At 42.2% G+C, this 16,803-nt stretch overlaps 1 protein-coding gene across 5 annotated transcripts in view; it reads left to right on the top strand.

Annotated features, from left to right (window-relative positions):
- Positions 1-16,803, top strand: part of SLC23A2 (solute carrier family 23 member 2) — a 130,385-nt gene that overhangs the window by 26,906 nt on the left and 86,676 nt on the right. The window contains exon 1 of one of the 5 annotated variants that reach the window (XM_044263406.1): positions 16,178-16,262. The exons of the other annotated variants lie outside the window; for them this stretch is intronic. The gene's annotated coding sequence lies outside the window, so the exon portion shown is untranslated. Of the gene's footprint in view, positions 1-16,177; positions 16,263-16,803 lie in introns of those variants that run through there. 5 annotated transcript variants of the gene reach the window in all.

The raw sequence follows: 16,803 nt of genomic DNA, 5'->3' as shown, positions 1-16,803 counted from the left end.
TGGTGATATTTATTACATTACTCCCCACATCCCAAAGCTTGATAGGCATTTTGGTTATTTTAAATGTTTCGCTAATACAAACAATACTGCAATGAAATTTCTTGTACATATTTTAGGGAGAATACCTGTAAGTAAGTTTCTAGCAGTAGAATTGTTGGGTGCAGTGCTTAAGATTTTTTAGTATTTTAAATTTTGACAAATTGTCCTATAGGGAAGCTGCAAGAATTAACAGTCCTATTAATAATTGTTCTCTCAAACAGGTTGTCTTGTCAAAACTAACTTATTCAGTATGGTAGGTATAGAATGTTATGTTGGTGGTACTTTTATTTATTTACTTCTAACAAACTAAAATTCACAATTATAAGTGCTTTCACAAATGCTAAAAAGGGGATCATTAAAATATTTTTTTCATTTTCTAATAGAAAGTCTGTACTTACTATTTTTAAAAAAAAAACAAGAAACAAAAAACAAACATGGTAATTCCAAGAATTTAGGAGGAAGATCTTTGATGATCCTACCACCTAATGACACCACGGTGAGCATTTGTGGATTTGACTTTTTTTCTGTGTGCAGTTTTTTTTTTTTTTTTTTCTCCTTAAGCCAGTATCAAATTATATGTAATCCATTCTTAAAAGTAATGTTTATTAACCATGAGGGAGGTGAGGGGAAGACTGTTCTGCCGGGGCGTATCTGCAAAATATGTGGTCTCTCAGCTCTCAGAGTTTCAGTTACAGTCTTGATATTTCAGTTCACACCTCTCTTTCTCTGCTCTGTGCACAGAACTTCTCTCTCAGATCTCTGGTCTTCGATGGGTGCTTGCTGGGTGTACATACCACCCCCAGCTCAAATTCAGCATGTCTAGACTTTGTTCATTACTTGCCTTGTCAAGCCCGTTTCCTTATTTAAAGGAGACACTCTTGTTCTTTCTTTAGAGGTCCTCTTTGACACTAGATCTTTTATTTTTTCTTATTCAGCTCATTCCCTCTATCTCTTTTTTTCACTGCCCCATCCACCGTCCCAATGGCCGGAATCCTTGTACTTGGATTAACACAGCAGCTTCTTGACCTTCCATCTTGAGATTTTTCAGCAGTGGTCTTTCTGTTCTCCTCACCTGCCCAGAAGCTCATGTTTCATAAAGGTGTGTTGCATTTACTCGAACTCCTTTGACCCTGCAGGGGTGTGTATGCTGTATGCTGTGGCTAAGTTGTTCTTGTGGCCTAGAGGCTGCCAGACTTCGGCCTACCTTGGTCTCCGTGGCAACCCACCGCTCAGGAGACTCCGTCCTCTGAAGTTGACCCCCCACCCCCCAAGCCCCACATCCCCAAATTCATTTCTGACCATTTGTGGCCCTCTTGGGTTCCTTTCTCCGAGTGCTCATGCCCAGTTTGATAATGATCACGTCTCTATAATTCACTCACTGTTCCAGTCACTGAGATGGCACACGTAATCCATTTCCATCAGTGCGGAGACTCATGGCAGTTTAGGAAACTAGCCAAACGGTTGGTTTATTCCTCCCTCCGCTTCCTCCCCTCCCCATACAGATCCTAAATATTAAGTTTACAAAGTTGAGAAGTGAGAAGCCTGCCAGTTAGTGTGTTACCCGGAGCACGCAGGTGATAGTTCGCTGTCCGGGCAGGCATCACTGAGAGTACCAGCTCTGCCCGGTGCTGGCAGCCTGCTGACCACGTGCCCGGGTCTGATCTCGGGCACATTTTAGAAGCTGATCCATAGATGTGGACGGACTTGGATAGAAACTGGATTAAAGACTTGGAGCTGTGAGGAAGTGTGTTTTATTGGTGGCTGATTTTGAGAGGCTGCATCTGGTAGTTCTGGAGTCTTTGGTTTATAGACTGTGTGCTGTTGACGTCAGTGTCCCAGTTTCTCATAACTAAACATGTTATATAAAATGCTCATTGTTGATAGTTTGATCGGTTGCAACAAGAGAATTAAATATTTACTGGAAAAAATGGGTACTTTCAAAAGCCTGTGTAAACACTGGTGAAGATCAGGGAGCTTGCATAAGAAGGGAAGGACGATGGTTACTATGGAACAGTTACTGTGAAGGGACTCCCAAGTACATTAGGTGAGCGCTGGCCTTTTCGGTGGGATGGGTTATAAAATCAGTGTGTTAGTGTTGGATTAAGACCAGCTGTTGATAAATTGCCCAAGTCCTTGGCTGACTTTGGTATAGAAAAATCTCATCAATAAATATGTCCCATTCCTTCTAATGACTATTATTATTATTATTATTATTTTATTTTTTTTTTAACAAAAATGCAGGTATTATTCTGTTTTAGCTTTGCCATACGAAACCAGAACTTGCAGTTCAGTAGTTACAACACCCCTCTGGCTCTGAGGCTTGGATGGATGCTGTTAGTTTTATTTAGGTTTTGTGCTGGTTTTGAGCTTTCGGCGCGGAGCCCCTGAATCCCCTTAGGACCTTCAGCTCGTGCTCGCTGTCAGCCCATGGATATCTGCTTTGGATTTTTCCACATCTGGCTCCCTCCCATCTTCCAGGGAAGGGAAATTAGGTTATGGCAGCTGCTCCCCTCCATCAGGGAAAGCAGATACCAGGAAAAGAGAGAAGTTAGGCAGAGTATACAACCATGGTAATCATGACCACAGTCCACCGAAAGAGTCTGTTCTGCTTAGATTGTTACCCACACACTGACACGTAACACGGGCCAGGCCATGTCTTCTTCCCCAGCCATCAGAACAGGCCCTGTATTACTGGGCTACACCACCAGCTTTACAGTCTGCACCCCGGCGCCCTCATTTCTTTGAAATAAAGAATTTGATGACCCAGGAAAATCTGAAGAAGTACACTACTGTTTTTAGATAAAATCAGCCTTTAGGGATGCCCGGGTGGCTCAGTTGATTAAGCAGCTGCCTTCAGCTCAGGTCATGATCTCAGGACCCTGAGATTGATTGGGTCCCACATAGGGCTCCCTGCTCAGCAGAGAGTCTGCTTCTCATCCCTCTGCCTGCTCCCTGCCCAACTAACCCCCGCCTTCTGCTCTCTCTCTCGCTCACTCTTTCTCTCAAAACAAAACAGAAAAAAACAACTCACAAAAGCCTTTAGAAGTAGTTAGAATATAGGAAATGAGGAAATAGAGGAAAATCAGGAATCCCTGAGCACAGTACGTTTGCAGAACATTGAGAATGCCTCCCTTCTGAGCACACTTTGGTCTCTTTACTCAGCTTCTGTCAGCAAGTCCTTGGAAGTGAGAGGCTGAGCATCTTGTTACAGGGATTGGAGTGCTGTACTTTCTCCTTCTGGTTTGTCTTGCCTGTGCATTTACCTTATATTGTCCATAGACAATGACTTCAGGTTTAAAAATTAAAACAGGGGCACCTGGCTGGCTCAGTCTGTAGAGCCTGTGATTCGTGATCTTGGGGTTGTGAGTTCCAGTCCCACATTGGATGTAGAGATGACTTTAAAGAAATCTTTAAAATGATACATACACTGTAGAAAAATAGGAGCAAAAAGTCATAATCCTGTCATCTGGAGTTAATCAGAAAATCACAAAACACTTGGGCATTTCCCCTTCATTTTGTGTGTGTGTATGTACACACTGTAATGGGGATATCATGTATATTTCATAACCTTCCTTTTCCTCCACTCAGGGATACACTCAGCACATTTCCTTCCATGTCAGTGAGTACTTCTGTTACCAGTTTTTAAATCCCACAGTGTTCTGAGAATGTATCTACAGATTTTTTTTTTTTAAGAGACTATGTGAGAGCTGGGGGTGAGGGGTGGAGGGTAGCAGAGAATTTTTTAAAAAAGATTTTATTTACTTATTTGAGAGAGAGAGCATGTACAGGAGAGGAGGGGCAGAGGGAGAAACAGATTACCCGCTGAGCAAGGGAGCTGGGTGAGGGGCTCAATCCCAGGATCCTGGGATCATGACCTGAGCCGAAGGCAGATTTTTAACTGACTGAGCCACCCAGGTGCCCTGGGGAGAGATGATCTTAAGCAGGCTCCATGGCTAGTGTGGAGCCTGATAGGGGCTTGATCTCATGGCCCTGAGATCATGACCTGAGCTGAAATCAAGAGTCAGATGCTTAACTGACTGAGCCACCCAGATGCTCCAGAATGTATCCACAATTTAACCAACCAGTTTAGGCATTAATATTTTCTACTTCAGGTTTGGATTATTCTATGCATTATTTTAGTGAATGTTCTCATAATTAAAAACTGAGCCTATTTTAATTATTTTGTTAAATTCACTAAGAGTAGAATTGTTGGGTCAGAGGCTATATGTATTTTTAGAGCTTTTGATGTTGTTAAATGGCCACCTAGAAATGTTAAACCAATTATTATTCCCACTAGCAGCTTATCTAAGTGTCTGCCTACTGAAGGAACATTAATTATTCAGTGATCTTAAGATTTGTTGAATGAGTAATAAGTGATGCATTTTATTTGTGCTCTTTTAGACTTTTCACGTTTTTAAAAAATGTTGTCTTTTTTCTTTTTTAAAGATTTTATTTATTTGACAGAGAGAGAGGGACAGTGAGAGAAGGAACATAAGCAGGAGGGAGTGGGAGAGGGAGAGCAGGTTTTCGGTTGAGCAGGGAGCCCAATGTGGGGTTCAATCCTAGGACCCTAGGATCATGACATGAGCCAAAGGCAGACACTTAACGACTGAGCCACCCAGGTGCCCCTAGACTTTTTGCCTTTTTTTTTTTTTTTTTTAGATTTTATTTATTTGAGAGAGAGAATGAGAGGGGAGAAGGTCAGAGGGAGAAGCAGACTCCCCATGGAGCTGGGAGCCCAATGTGGGACTCGAGCCCCAGACTCCGGGATCATGACCTGAGCCGAAGGCAGTTGCTTAACCAGCTGAGCTACCCAGGCGGCCCCTGACTTTTCACATTTTTTTTTTTTTTTTAAGAGATTTTATTTGACAGAGAGAGAAATCACAAGTAGGCAGAGAGAGAGGGGAGGAAGCAGGATCCCTGCGGAGCAGAGAGCCCGATGCGGGGCTCGATCCCAGGACCTGAGATCATGACCCGAGCTGAAGGCAGAGGTTTTCACCCACTGAGCCACCCAGGCGCCCCAACTTTTCACATTTTTTTATAAGAAAGTTTATACATGACTAGACTCCCATCAGCAATACAGTGAGAACCACATTAAATTAGGAAGTAAAACCTCTCTGCCTACTTGTGATCTCTGTCTGTCAAATAAATAATAAAATCTTAAAAAAAAGTAAAGGGAATTTTGACAGTATTAGGAATTCTTACAGTCACACAGACTTCTCCCCCACCCCAAGCAGACTACTTTTTAAACATGTGTGGTAAAGTGTTCTGAAGCCAGTTTACCTGAGAACTGCTTTCCTGACCTGGTGGTTCTCTGGATGATTTCTAGGTATATCCTCTGTTCTCTGAAATGGTATTTTACTGTTAGCCCAAACTTAGGAACCATGTAGGTTCAGAAGAACGTGGGTTCCTCACCGTGTGACCTCAGGAAGAACATATGTTTGAACAATGAGGAATACTTGGTATGAATTGTGGTTGTTGCTTTAGAGGGAACAGCAAAGGGAAGTGTGTGATTTGATTTGGATTTTAAGGGGTTCGGGAAGGATTTTCTGAGGAATTGGTAATTTAAGCAAAGATCTGAAGTGTAAATGGGGAATTCTCTGGATGTTACATCCTTCTAGGATTCAGTAATGCCTGCTATTTTGAAGGCCACCCCAGTCTGTGACCCGACCCTCCGCTTACCTTTTTGCCTTCATCTACCAACTTCTTGAGCATTCCTACTAATGAGGACATTGGTTCCTGTTTTGCTCCCTTTTCTCCTACTGTTTCTTCTAACATCGTTTTTGAGATCTTGGCTCCTCAGGCCTCTGAACCTCACCCTCCCTTCACGGGATCCTTTCTGGCAGTTTTACTTCGAGTTACTTCAGCTCTCCTGAACCTTGCCCTCTCCCATATGACACTTGTGGAGTCTCTGCACACATCCTGTCCTTCATTAGGTCTCATTTGTTCTCTCCTGGTTCTTGTTCTCCTCAGGCACTTTGGCATTCTCTGGCTTCTTCCCTTCTTTGTACCTGCTGTGGGTCCACAGGGAGTCATGTTGACTTTCCTCTTACTGACATCTTGGTTTCCTCAGTGAACTGTCTGGGTGACTTACCAGCCTTCTTCAGTGGCACAGTCCTGTTTTTTTAGTTTTTCCATGTTTCTTCTCCCGTTACACTTTGCTGGAGAGAAATGAGGTATCAGAGTGACTTTCTCCTTCACCTATTTACAAGTTCTGGGCTCAGCCAGACCCTTGACTTTTTTTTTTTCTTTTTCCTTATGGGAGTCCTTTCACTCCTCTTTCCTCCAGTGTCCTCCTCCATCTCTCCTCTCCACCATGACTTCCACTTCTTAGCTCATTAAGAAAACAAGTCATCTGATAGATGCTTCCTCCACTTCCTGACCTCCTCCCTCAGCTAGCATTGAGAGACCGCGGCTATCTGTATACATCTCTGCCCACTTGGTTCCACAGAGGATATGAGGCAATCCCGCAGATGGTCTGTGTGGAACGGTTTTCATACATCCTGGAAGTCCCAGTGGCATCGTTAGGACTTCTGATCCCTGGTTTACAGAGACATGTTTGTGTTTTCACAGAAGGCAGAGTCTTAGAAGTGGCCCACCCCTCAGGCAGTGGCAGGTTAAATGACCTCTTGAGTCGACAGAGCCCATCCGGGGCATAGTCAGCGCTGGACTTGCCATCGCCTCTTCAGCAGCCTTGCCTTATCTTAGATGAAAATACTTTAGATGGATGTTTTCTCCCCTGAGTGGGAAGTAGGGTTGGAGGTGACGAGGACATGAAATTTATTTATAATTAGAGAAAAATGGATAGTGGGTCTACATAGAACAAAGTCTGAGAGCTTCCAAGGACAGACAAGGCAATTAGGTCTCCTTCCTGTCTGACTGCAGCTCCGTTCTCTGCAGGCAACAACTTGTACCAGGTTTTATGTGTCTGTTTTGTGTATCTTTTGCTAAGAGTTTATTTGTGAAATTTGTAAAATTGTGAAATTTCAGATACAAAGAAAACGAAAGGATGAACACTCATACCAGATACTCAGGTTTAATAAATCTAAACATGCTCTTGTCTTTGCTTTAGGTCTTTCTTTTATTCTTATTAATTTTCACTTATTTTATTCATTTATTTGAAAGAGAATGAGAGAGAGAGACTATGAGATCGGGGAGGGTCAGAGGGAGAAACAGACTCCCTACTGAGCAGGGAGCCCGATGCAGGACTTGATCCTGGGACTCCAGGGATCCTGGGATCCCTGGGATCTCCCTGCTCATGAGACCAGAGCCAAAGGCAGTTGCTTAATCAGCTGAGCCACCCAGGCACCTCTGCTTTAGGTCTTTCTTTTAAAAAAATAAAACATTTTAGATATCCTCTTTATATTCTTTGCTAGTGTTCTCTCCTTCCCTTCTCTCCCATATTTTTACTGTTTTTTGTTTCTGTTTTCTTTTTTAAATAGGAGGGAGAGGGCGGGGAGGGGCTGAGGGAGAGAATCTTAAGCAGGCTCCACAACCAGCGCAGAGCCTGACATGCCATCATAGGACCCCGAGATCATGACCTGAGCCGACATCAAGGGTCGGAAGTTTAAGTGACTGAGCCACCCCTCGTATTTTTACTTGTGTATTACATGTTTATATACCAATAAAGCCACATTCAGTCCCACATTCAGTATTGACTGCATGATTTAAAACCTTAAGTAATAGATCTCATGTGGTCTGTATTCTGCAGCCTGCTCGCTCATTCAGGAATGTTCTCGAGGCATGTTGACCCAAGCGGCTAGATGGAGTTCATTTTAAGTGCTCTTTTTGAATTCTGTTTGAGCCTCAGAACTTACATATTCTGTTGATGTGTTGGTTGTGTACTATTAAAAGCAGGGTCAAGATGCTGAGGCACGGCATTGCTGAATCATAGTGCAAACACGTCTACAACCTACTAGATGCCACCAAATTGTTTTGCTGAGAGTTTGAACCAATTTACATCTTTGGCAACAGAGTGGGGAAGTTCCTGTTGATCCACAGTCTTTCCAGCAGTTGGTATTATTAAGCTTCTTTCTACCGGCCTTATCTGGTCGGTGTGGAATGACCTCATTAATAGGGTTATGCCACAGTTGGTTTATCCATTCACTGGCTAAAGGTGAACGAGTCCAGATTTTGGCTAATATAAATAAAGCCACCATACACACTTATGTGCAGGTGTTTCATTGAACGTTAAGTTTTCATTTCTCTGGGTAGATAGCTAGGAGTGCTGTTGCTGGGTCATAGGGTAAATGTAAGAAATGGCCAAAATGTTTTTCCACAATGTTCATGCCATTTTTACATCCTGACCCAGGAGTGTATGATCATTCCAGTCACTCTGTGTTCTTATCGGGAAGTGGTGTAGCACCTTAGTTTTAATTTTTGTTTTAGCCATTCTAGCAAGTAGGTCATACACTTTTTTAACACAAAGAATTAAATTTTTAAAATTGGATATTTTAAAAGGACTTGAGGTAATAGATTTTTGCTATTTTTAAAAAAGATTTTATTTATTTATTTGACAGAGCATAAGTAGGCAGAGAGGCAGGCAAAGAGAGAGGGGGGAAGCAGACTCCACTGCTGAGCAGAGAGCCCAACGCAGGGCCTGATCCCAGGACCCTGAGATCATGACCTTAGGTGAAGGCAGATTCTTAACCCACTGAGCCAGCCAGGCGCCCTTGATTTTTGCTAATTTTTTTTTCCTCCTTTAATTCAAAATCAGAGCATTTTGTTAGATGTGTGAGAATTACCAAAGAGTGATAACGGAGGGGTACAATATAGTACAGCATTCGAAGGCTGCTGCTAGAAAATTGGGTAAAGGTGTTTTTCTTGCTGCTGTCAGCAAAGTTCTTTAAGTTATGGTCTCTTTGATTTACCGATTGGACTTCTTTTTTTTTTTTTATTGCTTTTCCTGGAAAATATGTATTAAAACTTTACGGTGAAGCGTATGCAGTCCCCATTTTAATGACATCATACACCTACTTATGATCTGCCTCCCTCAACCCCCGCCAGGCCTCAAAGATTTAATTTGAGAATGCTTGTTGCATTATGAAAAACAGAAGTGCTGAAACTACAGAAGTAGGCCAACACCATTATTTTACAGAGCAAGATGTTTGAGGCCCACTGGTTAATGACTCCCGTGTGCACACCCTGTTTGCGTGTACCGGGCTTCTGGGGACGTGTTCTTGTGCAGACCCTGGAGCTCTGCTGCATGGTGCTGACCAGGCCATGCTGTAGCCTGTACCTGGGGTTGGGAGGCTATAGTCTTCCCAATGGATTTGCTTTGAGAGTTGGAGAAATTTGATTTTACTCTCAGTGATGGAGTTCTGGCACGCACTGTCAGTACACATTCCGAGCTGTGCTTTGAGACTGTGAACCAGTGGCCGGCCTTTAAATGTCAGAGAAGCGAATTTAAGGTGAACAGTGAATTTGCTTCTCTCACCCAGATGTTTACCCTTTACCACAATGCCCCCCTTTGAAGGAAAATAACACTCATCATCATTCATCTGGGTTTTAAATACATACTTATCCATTTCCCTTTGAGAATTTAGTCACTGGGCTTATTCCAAAATGTGTTGTCTTGCCAGATTGTGTCTCTGCATGTTTTGTTTTGTTTGTTTTTATTTAAGAGTATAGTTCAGGCAGTTCTAATATAACCAAATGTGAAATAGAAGCTCTTTTCTCTTACGTAATTTGGCACCTTTATTTCTTACTGGTTCACCATTGTTAGCATACTGATGGATTAATACGGCTCAAGATGGTTCTTGCAGCCAGCCGGGGGTGGGGGTGGGGTGGTGGGGTGGTGGGGTGGTGGTGGATAGGACTTACTTCCACTTCTATCCCATGGGCCAGAACTTAGTTACGTGGCCATGTCTAGCTGCAGGGGAGGCTGGGAAATGTTTCCTGAATTTTGTTGGTTCTGTGCCCAGCCTAACGTCAGGGTTTTCATTTTTAAGTTATTTGTTTATTTTAATTTTATTTTTTTTTAAAAGATTTTGTTTGTGAGAGAGAGTGCCAAAGAGAGCATGCACAAGCAGGAGGAGTAGCAGGCAGAGGGAGAAGCAGGCTCCTCACTGAGCAGGGAGCCCTATGTGGGACTCTTGGAGACACCTGCTGGCATCTGACACTTTTGATGAAATATAGAAGTTGCCACACAAAACAATACATAGTTGGAAATAAGTTGTATATGAAATGTTTCTTAATTCTGTTTACTGTTCTGTATATTTGAAATTATCCAAAATAGTTTTTTGAAACAGTTTTGTATTTTCCAGTTTACTTTACGGAGAGCTAGTTAAATTTTGTAACACTAGGGGGTGCTGTTAGTCAATGCATTTGCTGTTTATGTTTCTAGAACTACTTTTTTTTTAAACCCCCAGGTTGGCTCATTACAGAATCAGAGCAGGTTTTGTCCAGCTGATAATTCTAAACCTTCTTTGTTGTTTTACTCAGTTTTTCAACATTTTTCAGCATTGAAATGTCAGTATATAACATTTATTTGGAAAGACAGAAGTAAGCACAACCTATATGGAAGGGTATTTTTCAAAACAATTCAGATTTTGTCATTAAAAGGAAACATGAACTAGAGATTGCATTAATCAAATTACATATTTTCAAATGCATAATTATTTCTTAAAAGCTAAGCAGTTTTTTTAGTATTTGTCTTCAGTTTAGCCTTTTAGTTGTTTGGCATGATTTTTTGTTCCTAAATTTACTAACCTTATAGGTACTAAGATTTGAGCTGCTTCTAATTTGTCCCTTAATACAATGGGAGGGGCATAAAACTTAGAAAATAAGATTAACGAAAAGAAGAAATACTCAGAATCCCACTTTATAGAGATGACCACTGTAAAGTAATTGGGGTATTGCCTTACTTTCCTAATTCACTTGTCCATGTGTGTATACAATACTTCACAAAAGGGAGGAATTAATATAGGTTAATGCTAGTGCTAAGGATGTTTTTTCTGTTTTTCATTTTGTAACTCCCTACCTTTCTGACGTATCTTATTCTAGGTTTTTATTTTGTTTATTTATTTTTATTACTATTTTTGAAAGATTTTATTTATTTATTTGACAGAGAGAGAGAGAGATCACAAGTAGGCAGAGAGGCAGGCAGAGAGTGAGGAGGAAGGAGGCTCCCTGCTGAGCAAAGAGCCCGATGCAGGGTGATCCCAGGACCCTGAGATCATGACCTGAGCCGAAGGCAGAGGTTTTAACCTACTGAGACACCTAAGCGCCCCTTATTCTAGGTTTTTAAACTCATTTTCTGAGTCAGACCTATTACCTATAAATAATTATTTTGTCTTTGATTTTCCAATATTAGCACTTTGTTTTTCTTAAAGATTATATCTATTCATTTGAGAGAGAGGGAGATCACAAGCAGGGAGTGGGGAGGAAGAGTAGAGGGAGAAACAGACTCCCCTCTGAGCAGGGAGCCTGATGAGGGGCTCAATCCCAGGACCCTGAGATCACAACCTGAGCTGAAGGCAGGTGTTTAACCTACTGAGCCATCCAGATACCCGCCCCCCCCAGTATTAGTATTTCAAAACCTTTTTCTTACTGTAGTTGTTGGGACAGTTTTCTGTAATGGAGGCTATCAGACTCCTTCTGTTCCTGGCTTTAATGGACACCTCTTGGGGTTTTTCAGGGCACATATTTTGCTGGCTATGGCATGAGATGGGGATTCTTTTTGAGGACTTTTTTCTTCTGTGTTGAATGTGATAAGAGCTTTTTTTGTTTGTTTTTTAAAATATTTTAGTTATTTATTTGACAGAGATCACAAGTAGGCAGAGAGGCAGGCAGAGAGAGGGGAAGGGAAGCAGGCTCCTCACTGAGCAGAGAGCCCTATGCAGAACTCAATCCCAGGACCCTGAGCCAAAGGCAGAGGCTTTAATCCACTGAGCCACCCAGGCACCCCATGAATGTGCTAAAAGTTTTATTTGAAAATTGATGCTGAATTGTATTTGGTTTTTGTTTATCTTACAAGTTTTTTTTTCTTCTACCCATTAATGTGAGTTGTAATACTAGCTTTTTTTCTTTGTCAAGCTTGTGATCTGGATGATGCTAGATTTCTAAAATGGCTGATAGGCTTTTTTTTTTTTTAAAGATTATTTATTTATTTATTTGACAGGGATCACAAGTAGAAAGGCAGAGAGAGAGAGAGAGAGAGAGGAGGAAGCAGGCGCCCCACTGAGCAGAGAGCCCGATGTGGGATTCGATCCCAGGACCCTGGGATCATGACCTGAGCCGAAGGCAGAGGCTTTAACCCACTGAGCCACCCAGGCGTCCCTGATAGGCTTTTTAAATTTTCATTCTCCAGTGCTTTGAACCTGAGTAGCCTAGGAAGTTCTGTTCCTTAGTGCTTACAGGCATTTGCCTAGGAAGCTACCTGGGCCCATGTATTTTGGAGTGGAAGGTTTCTATCTGCCTTGGCCTTGGGAAGCTTGTTTAAGAAATTTCTTGGCTGTATTTATCTTCTTTTTTCCTCTTTTTTTTTTTTTTGCTTTTCTAGCCAATTTTTCTTTCTCTCATTTTTTGTCCTTTAGGGTATTTTCTTTCTTTTTTTTTTTTTTTGGGTATTTTTCTTTCTTATTCTTTTATGTTGTAAGGGTGTTTTTACAGTTTCAGTTTCATCTTTGACCCAACAGTAATTTGGGAGAAAGGTTGAAAATTTGGAAGTTGGTACAACTTTGTTGATTAACAATTCTTTTGATCTCTTTGGCATTATAGTCAGGCAATGAGAAATAATAAAGGCTCCTTTTTGTGGGGGATTGAACTTTTCATTTGGCTTGATGGCCAGTTTTCACAAATGCTCTTTAACCAGTAGAAGGAAGGCTCTATTTTCTGGTTGTGCACAGTTTGGTATCTATTTTGTTAGCTTTATCCATTAAATTGGTGACATTTTCTCATCAATAAAAAATAAAGCTCACATGAAGATGGAGCCTTTGCCCCTGTCTCTCCACCCTCTTGTCCCCATCTTCTAGGAGACACTGAAGTACATTTATGAAATGTTGGTCCTTTCTTCTGTATTGTTAGCCAGCCTGTGGACTTAATTTCATCGAAATGATGCTTGGAACATAAAAATTGACATAGTATTTCTGTTGTGAATTCTTTCCCTCTTTTCCCCTGTTTAATACTTCTAGTGTGATTTCATTGTGTCTGATATTTAAGAAATAACGAGGCAGGCAGCATTAACGTTGCTTTATTTTTGTTTCACTTTGCTTAAGGTGTATTTTCGGGCATTGGCATTTGTATTCTGACACATCTGAGAATACTTTATATTTAATTCATTTATAGGTTTAGTTTGTGTTATAGTCTGTGATCTGTTTCAAATTTTAATAGTGGTTTCCTTTAAATTAAAAAAAGAAAAAAAAAACACTAAAAAACAAAACAAATAAATCACCTCCCAAACAGACAAACAAACCCCCTGTTTTCTCCGTAATTATCGCGAAGGTCTAACAGTGTTTTCAAAGTCCTGCTTGTTTGGGAGATTTGAGCATTATCTTATTCCCTGTCTTCAGTCTTCAGTAGTGGAATCTTGCTCGATCTGCTTTATTGTTATTAGTTATATTTTTCACGTAACCTAGCGTATGCTTAGGGAATAATTTGACATATAGGTTCAGTTTTATAATCAGGTTGATCTTCACTATTTAAGAAACTTCTTCATTATTTAAGAAATCTTGATGGTTTTGCTGCTATCTGTGATTAGCAGCCCTGTGTATAATGTCTCTGAATTTTGCCTCTTAGGCGTTGGAATAATACCCTGAACCCCCACCCTAACCACCCTTCTGAGCCCCTGCATATATGAGGTTGCAATTTTTTTTCTATTTTTTAAGTTTTTTAAAATTTTTAAAATTTTTTATTTTTTTGCTTTCCCACATGAAGGGCAGCTTGTCTAGGTATAAAATTCTTTGGGATAACCTTTTCTTCAGTTCTCTGTCTTCATTTTCTATAGACTTCTGGCATTTTCATGCTGCCTTGGAAAATCCTGGGGTTCATCTTAATTATTGCTATTAAGTGACCCTAACACGTTCTCCTTCTCCCTCAATGTTTCTACAAGTTTTTCTTCCTGTAGTTAAATTATTTTGCCAGAATGTGTCCAAGAACAGGTTTCTTCTCCCTGATTTGTGCATGAATCTGGCATGCCTTTGTAATTTGTTTAGTCAGATTTTAATCTTAGAGTAGTTGGTTTCTAGTCTGTATCTTTCTTGAATCTTTAAGCCTGTTCTGTTGGTTGTTTATACAACAGTTCTGTGGAGCTAGAATTCACCACCACAGAGTTCTGCTGGTGAACCTGTGCAGTGCAGCAGCTCCCAGGGAATCAGACTTGTATAACCATCACTGTCAAGCTTGGCACATTTTCTTCATCCCATAAAGAAATCCCAATCTCATTAATAGTCCCTCCCCCTTCCTCTCCCCCATCTCCACCCCAGCCCCAGGCAACCACTGATCTACTTTCTGTCTCACAGTGAATTTGCCCAATCTGGACATTTCATGTAAATGGAGTCCTATATGCCTGGCTTCTTTGTTCTTTTTCAGTCTAGTCAAGGGGCACTGGTTATTCATATCCTGGGTTTGCTCTTTGCTTTTGTCTCTCCACGGTTCTCCTCTGTGAACTGTTACTTCCTTTCTGGACTTTTCCTTGTCTCTGTGTTTTTCAAACCTGTCCTCCACTCTTTAGTTTTCTGCTGTTTCCTTGGGTTTTCACTTCTCTCTTTTGCTTCTTCACCACCCACAGCTGTCCTTCTTGGTGTCTGTCCATTTTCTTCATGTAATTGTGTGATCCTGTTTCCCTTTTTTAAAAAATAGCAACTGTTTTGTTTTTTAATTCTGTTCCAAATTGAAATTTTTCTTTGGTTCCTAGAGTTAAACCTTTTTGAGGCTAGAGTCTTCACAGAACAGCTTGAGGATTGATCTTGTGTTCACGATACAGAGACTGAACTCTTTTTCCCGTAGGCCAAATTCTAGCTTTTTCCTCTCAGCTCACTTTGGAGTGGAGGGGCCTTCTGGTCTACCTGGGCATGTTGCCGCAAGGCGTTGGGTATGTCCTTGTGACCTCTGCTCCTGCTCCTGAACAGTTAAAGCTCTTGGCTCTCAGCCTTCTCCCCACTTCCACTGCAGCTTCTACTGCAGTCAGGTGGCATCTTTCTCCTGTGCCCAGCACTGACTTCCCAAAGATGATTCATGAAATGAGTGTCTGTCAGAGCTGCAGTTCTCCAGGCTGTCCTGTCTCTTCCTCTGCCTTTATCACATCTTCAGGATGCCCTCTGCTGCTGGGAGATGCCCCTTCTGCCTGCCTGTTTCCCACCAGAGCCATGTGGTCCCTGCGTGGTGTTGGGGAGATGGAGGCAGGTTCTAGCCCTCTAAAAGCACCACCCAGGGGAGCAGGTGCCCGCTGCTCGGCTTCCTGGCAGGCCCTGGCCTGGAGACAGGACTACAGAGGACAGAGTCTGACCACAGGTGTGGCTTCTTCACTCCTCCTGGCATTAGGTTGTCAGCATGGGTTTGCCTTTCTGAGTGTTTGTGTGGGCACTTCCACTCTTCCATATGGCCTCTGTGGCTGGGACCTGCGTGCCAGAGGCCACACACTGCCAGGCTCTGGCAGCTGGCTCTCAGTAGTGCAGTTTCTTGTTGCTTTTCCCGACATTTCAATGAAGAGATCATGCTTTGAGGTGTATTCTTAATCTTTGAAAGTCCTTGGGCTTTGAAAACAATTGTTTTGGGAGCCCCCAATCAGGGAAATGTTTCTGGGCCCCCAGTTGGGGAAATGAAACATTACCAGGAAGCAACTGACTCTCCCCCCCGCCCCCCAACTCCTTCACTGAGCTTGAAAGCAGTGCAGGTGGACTCCTTCCTCTGGACAGGAGTGTTCAGAAAGATAGGTTTTAATTTCCCTTGCTTGTGTGGGTTTGAGAAATGTAATCCCAGCAACTGCCTGGTTTCCACAATAGACAAGCCACCCTGCCCCATGAAACCTGGGCCACACTGATGGTGAGCAGGCCCTACCAGGAGCCTGTAGTAACCATCTGTAACCAGGCGGTGGCTGTTGTGTAACTTCTGACTAGGTGGTGTGATTATACAATTTTGGCAAGCCTGTGTGGATTATAAAAGTCGAAATTCCTTCGGCTCCTAACACGGCCACTACTGAGCATCAGGGTGATCCCGGCCCCGTACAGATGCCCCTGTGGAGCTGGTGGGTCAGACACTGACGAACAAGTGTTTCTGTGGATAGGGTAAGATTTCTCTCTCCAGTTCGTACCATTTCTTGGTACATTAGCTCTGCTTTGGGGAATTAATGTCTCTGTGTCTGTGTGTCTGTGCATCTGGAGCTACGGGGGTCTGTTTCCATTCTTGTCTGGGACTGTGTGCACTCCGGGCTGTGGCCGTGGCTGGTTTTCTGCAAGTACATAGCTATGCCTGCCTGTGTCTCTGTAGGGGGGTGAGGAGCCTGGGGCTCAAGTTTGCCCAGCTGCTTACCAGAAAGTATCCGAAGTCTGAGTTTCTCACTGTTGCTGTCAATATTTAAATAACCTAATGTTATCATTTATGCGACTCATAGAATTAGAGGGGAGTGCCCCTCATTAAATGTGTGAGAAAGAGTGACCTTAGAACCCGATCTGCAACAATTGAAATGTCAGATGTGGTGTTTTTCAGGTGCTCTTTTACCTTATTTTCTGAGTGAGGTCCATTGCTGGGTCACCCACGACTTTGTGTGCTCTCTTGTGCTTTCTTTTCTGCAGAATTTTAGAGCCTCAAAGAAAAGTAAGAAACACA

The sequence above is a fragment of the Neovison vison genome, chromosome 8 (genome assembly GCF_020171115.1).
Source record: "Neovison vison isolate M4711 chromosome 8, ASM_NN_V1, whole genome shotgun sequence".
Classification (NCBI taxonomy): Eukaryota; Metazoa; Chordata; class Mammalia; order Carnivora; family Mustelidae; genus Neogale; species Neogale vison.
The sequence above is the reverse complement of the archived record's forward strand: the minus strand, read 5'-3'. Positions and strand labels throughout refer to the sequence as shown.